We start from the raw sequence: 5,765 nt of genomic DNA on the forward strand, positions 1-5,765 counted from the left end.
TCCCTGGTGTGATGACTTGGTGGTTTGGGGATCTCCTGGGAATTACTTGTCTTTTTGTTCTCTCCAAGAGGTACTTTTTCAATCAGCAGAATTCCTGCGTGATAAAACTGTATGGACTGTACCACACATGCTCTTCACATAGTAAAACAAAAACTCCTATCACAGTTACTGCTGATGATTAGAGGCTCCTGTCACACAGGTATAATGATGGAGATTATGGTTCATCCTCCTTGACTGTAAACATATGAAACTTAGCTTATTTAGGAGAATATAGATGGTAATGATAATCACACTGTCTCCCAGCAAGCTAAGATAGTACTGGCTGGTCATGTAATGCTGTGCTAATGTACTATGGGATTGACAGAAGAGCATAGAGGAAGAGAAAACAGAGTGAAATCTAAAAATCAATATAGTGTCTGAAAAGTAAGAGTTGGAGGCTGAACTGCATGTAAGTGAGTATGATATACATAGGGGTGCAGGGATGGAAAAATGTGTTTTCACTGGAGTGGCCCTTTAAGAAGTCATATAAAAAATGCCAAAGGATTTCTGTTCTATAGAACTCCACCCCTACACATAAAACTGTCCACAACACAGTACTCGGAGCAGACGGAGCACAGGAGAATCACACAAGTCTACTGCAACTGTTGATTGAGGGAGGCAGGAGAAAATGTACCAACCTGCTTCAACTACGGTGAATTTGCAGCCTGGACCAGCGTCCTACCCGCCCCCACCGAAGGATCATTTGATCTGGTCCATCGTGAACTTGGTCTGCTGCTGTTTGCCCCTTGGGCTCATTGCTTTGATCTTCTCCATCAAGGTAATAACTGACAACAAAAATTCTAATTGTTATTATTTTTTTCATGTTTCTTTTTTGTTTTTTTTAGACAATAATTTTACGTATCTTTTTTTTGGTTTTTTGTCTGTTTTTCTTAGATCTTTTTTTATTATTTTTTCGCCTTCCAGCTTTCTTAACGTGTTTCATTTGCTTTTTATCTCTTCTTCCTATTTTTCTGTTCTTTTCATTCCCTCTATCTTTTTATTTTTATTACTTTTTCTCTTGTTATTTCACTGTTTTCCTCTTTATCTTAGATGCTTCTCTCTTCTTGCCCTGCCTCTGGTACTGATGTTTTGTGCATTTTTGCGTTAGCGTTTGTTTGTTGCCTATATTAGACGTTGTGGCTGCTGTTTAGGAGACGGAATGACGTCTTGTTTAATTAGCCTAAATATGTAGATAGTGACAGGAGGAGATGGAGGTCTACTGTAAGACATGATTGAGGGGTGAAGGAGGGGAAGCATGGACGTTTATTTATCTGAGGCGTGTTGCTGTAGAGGTGGGGTCCTCCCATCTGTTCGTTACGGTCTCTTTAACTTCATACTTTTGCAGTTTCTCCCAGCAGCTCTGGTTTTCTCCTGCAAAAACACAAAAACATCGCCATCAGCCCCCCTCCTTACGTCATGACCTCGCCCTCTATCAGCACTCATCATCTGAAATACTCTGTGCTGCTGGAGGCATCCTTGGTCCTTCTGCTATATAACTCTCACTCTGATACCTCCATGAAGAACAGCACACTCCTATTCTGAAATACTCGGTACTGCAGTAGAATCAATACTCCTTACTACCAGACTTTCTACTCTCAGTCTTTGACTTCTTTCAAAATCATCGTTCTCCTAAAACACTCTGTGCTGCTGTGGGCACACTGATGATACCACAGCTTACGTGCTCGCATGCAACAGCAACATTCACCACATCCTCCCGTGCGAAGAGGAGAAAACAGGGTGGGGCGAATTCTGCTAGGTTTTTTTTTGCTTTTTCGTGCACGAAAAAAAGAACAAAGAAAGGTGCTGCCCGCTCTTCGCCAACCGTATTAGCGGGGTGTGGTGATATAGTTTTAGAGAAAGTGAAAAACGTGGGCTGGGGGCGCAAGACTTCTGTTCGATAAATGATCCTACAAGGGAATTACCCCGTTCTTTATTTCGATTTAAAAACAGGCAAGCTAACGCGTTTCGGGAAAGCCCCTTCTTCTGTAACGGCTGTGAAAGTGCAGGAGGTCAATGCAGAGGAGTCTGCTGCCGCAGAGGCAGGGTTGAGGTGCTCACCTCGAGGTCTCCAGACACGAACACGGCCATTGTCGTTGCTCAAACTTGAACCTGGATTAGTCGCTGAAGACGATTCCGTTCCATCTGTAGCGTCTAGTTTCATTGTTCATGACACCACTGCAAATTGAGGTGATGGTGGGGGTCAGAGGCCGTACATGTAATGGGGACCATGAGACCAAATGTCCTTCAGCCAATCGCCTGGAAATGGTTCCGACAGACACATGGGTGTAATGATGGCGCCACCTGTCTCTGGATGGCGGACAATGAAACAGTTGGAGCTGCTGGTGCTTGTCGGATGATCAGATCATCCTCTTTACTGGTGGTCTGTCAGGGGTCCTGAGCCCGGTCACCGTGTGTTCCCCCATCCACTTCTCCCAACTCCCCCTAACAGTCTGGTCAGACACTCCTCTCTACTGGTGGTCAGTAGGCGGTCCTGAGCCCGGTCACCTTGTGTGCCCTCACACATCCACTGGTCCCAACACTTCCTAACAGTCTGGTCAGATGCTCCTCTCTACTGGTGGTCTGTCGGGGAGTCCTGAGCCCGGTCACCTTGTGTGCCCCCATCCACTGGTCCCAACACCTCCTAACAGTCCGGTCAGACACTCTTCCCTACTGGTGGTCTGTGGGGGTCCTGAGCCTGGTCGCCTTGTGTGCCCTCACACATCCACTGGTCCAATCACCTCCCTAACAGTCTGGTCAGATACTCCTCTCTACTGGTGGTCTGTAGGGGATCCTGAGCCAGGTCACCTTGTGTGCCCTCACACATCCACTGGTCCCAACACCTCCTAACAGTCTGGTCAGATGCTCCTCTCTACTGGTGGTCTGTAGGGGATCCTGAGCCCAGTCACCTTGTGTGCCCCCATCCACTGGTCCCAACACCTCCTAACAGTCTGGTCAGACACTCTTCCCTACTGGTGGTCTGTAGGGGGTCCTGAGCCTGGTCGCCTTGTGTGCCCTCACACATCCACTGGTCCAATCACCTCCCTAACAGTCTGGTCAGATACTCCTCTCTACTGGTGGTCTGTCGGGGGTCCTGAGCCCGGTCACCTTGTGTGCCCTCACACATCCACTGGTCCCAACACCTTCTAACAGTCTGGTCAGAACGGAAAGTGGGAGGGGGGCAATTCATGGATACGACCATCCAGCTTCTCACATCCCAATAATGCGCCCCTCTCAGACTCTGGTAACGGGGTGAAATCTCTTCTCTGCGTCGTAGAGGCGTCTAGTGGTAAACAAGCTCTACAAACGGAAGAAGAGGTGACTACACACAAGGAGCCTCCGAGAGCCTCTTATAGGCCAAGGGGGGAATCACTTTAGGGCTTCCAGTGACAAGACCGTCCATCTAATCACCCCAACTCTAATCATTTACAGATCTGCCTGAGATGGAACTGCATGCCGGGTTTAGCAGCAAAACCACAACATCTTCTAGGGGCTATTTTTCTTTTTTACTAAGAGTGTTCATATATAAATATGTAGATAAATAAGTAAAACCATATGGAATGCCTCACTTGTAAACAATGTGTAGCCGGGATGTAATTATAGCCCCGTGATGGGGTCCAGAGGTTTGGGGGCCACTAAGGTGCAGGAACATTGGTGGTTTTCTGCTCTCCAGCGCCCCTATGTGGGTTCTTGTATACACATTACGGGGCTATAATTACATCCCGGCTACACATTGTTTACAAGTGAGGAATTCCATAGGTTCCTGCCAAGAGAACATTCTATAAAATCTCCGCTGGCCGCTCTCATCCCGATCTGCGTTCATTAGTGGAATAACTACGCTGGATTGTTTGTCGCACATGTGGAGACATAGAGAGAATTGTCCCAAACAAGAGCAGCATTGTACCCCCTGACATGGACAGAACGGGCGCGTCACGTGTCCTTGGCACCAGTACATATACTCTATGTGAACCCCTGTTGTGTATGAGGAAAGATTTAGGGATGCTTGAAGGGTCGATAACATCATAAAAACAGGTTAAGGGAACTGCATAACGGCCAACTCCAAATTACGTGTTTATTACTGGAATCCCTCCGTTTACCGGCAGCAGCGACGCCGCAGAGCGCAATTCGCCAAGAACTCCTGGACAAAGAGAAACAGGCAGGAGAGGAATAAAAGTGCAGTACGACGAGCTTACGTAACAATATGGGGCAGGGTGTATACTGCGTTCATTGGTAGAATAGCCTTATAGGGCAACAGGAAAGCTGGATGACATCCCCTCTCCCTCTAGTAAAGCTGGGTGGAGCCCCCTGGAGGCTGCCATATTTCCTGTCACTCAGCTTTTCGAGAAATGGGAATTACTAACTCGAATGTTCTCCGATTCCCTTCCGCCATTAATGAAACTCTCCTCTTTCCTTCGCAGAGCCGCGATGCCTTTCAACAGAATAACTCCCTCTCGGCCGCCGAGTATTCCCGTACAGCCTACGCCCTGAATATTTCCGCCACAGTGATCGGGGTCCTTCTGATGGTCATCTTTCTGGTGGTTTATTTTGTTATTCTTGCCAAAGTCGCGAATATGCCACAACCCCCCCACTAAAAAAAGGAATGCACCTGTGATGACCGAGAAGGGAAAACTTAAATAAAGTCTTCTAAAAACACCCGCTGTGTGCTGTCGTGCTTTATGGGAGTCTAGTACAACCGCCACGACTTCTTGGCCATAGAGGCAACAGTCCACTATGTGCGATGACCGAGGCATCAGTGTGGGATGTGTACAGTAAGAGTGGTCCTCCTATAGGCTTCTCCTATCAGCCGGGCTCCAGGACTTCTCTCGTGCTGCACCTGCTGTCCCTCCAGTAATGAAGGGAAGGGAGGAACACAGAGGAGGAGAAGCTAATGAAAGCCCCTCCCTTCTTACTTCCTCAGTGATACTTCCCACTCTGTGGACCCCCCAACCCCATCCAAGATTGCCACTCCTGCCTACAGTTACTTGCACGCAACACGCACAACCATACATAAAAACACATATACAATGCAATAAAGAGATGGGCATGGGATTTCCAAAAAGCACCAAAACCAGAGAATCAAAACCAAGACCCCCATTTCGGTGGGAAGAGAATGTTCTGTAATTTTTTTTATGTGACTTTGTGTTTCAATTTCTCACCATTTTCAATATATCTGCTTGCTGTCAGTGAATTATATCATTCTTGCGATGCGAGAGTGAGTGAAAAGGCATGATAATGAAACCAATAATTTTAGTGTCAGGGGAGCGCGATGTTCTCCCTAGGTTTTCAATGGGGCTACCGCTGCTGGCCGCCGGCCCCCAAATCTTTAGAGACGAGCGGGGAGATACTCGGCTAAGGCACTACTCGCTCGAGTAATGTGCCATAGCGAGTATACTCGCTCATCTCTAGATGTAGCGTAAATGCTGCCCCAATGGGATTTTGACTCTGTTTTTGATGCAGAAATGCTGTGGATTTCGTGGCAGAATTTTCGGCTGCAGAGGATCCGCAGCGTCTCCCCCACATGGGAAGGACCGTTAATTACATTGGGAACTCGTCAGGTTGTTACGATGTCTTATGGTCCATTTGCACAGGACGAGTTGTGGGACTAACGATGCCCGGCAGCTCGTCCCAGTGATGCTCACTCCTGTACTGTTACATAGGAGCAAATATCGTTGGCGTCACTCATGGCACTGCCGGCATGGAGGTGGAGCGGGTCGGGGTACGCATCTACC

The 5,765-nt window shown here is 47.6% G+C and overlaps 1 long non-coding RNA gene across 1 annotated transcript; it reads left to right on the top strand.

The window, feature by feature from the left end:
- The first annotated feature begins 422 nt into the window (after window positions 1-422).
- On the top strand, window positions 423-4,689 carry LOC136631905 (uncharacterized). The gene is made up of 2 exons (XR_010793094.1): window positions 423-817; window positions 4,455-4,689. It is a non-coding gene; the product is annotated as an uncharacterized lncRNA (long non-coding RNA).
- Window positions 4,690-5,765: the final 1,076 nt, after the last annotated feature.

This window comes from Eleutherodactylus coqui, chromosome 6 (assembly GCF_035609145.1).
Source record: "Eleutherodactylus coqui strain aEleCoq1 chromosome 6, aEleCoq1.hap1, whole genome shotgun sequence".
Lineage (NCBI taxonomy): Eukaryota > Metazoa > Chordata > Amphibia > Anura > Eleutherodactylidae > Eleutherodactylus > Eleutherodactylus coqui.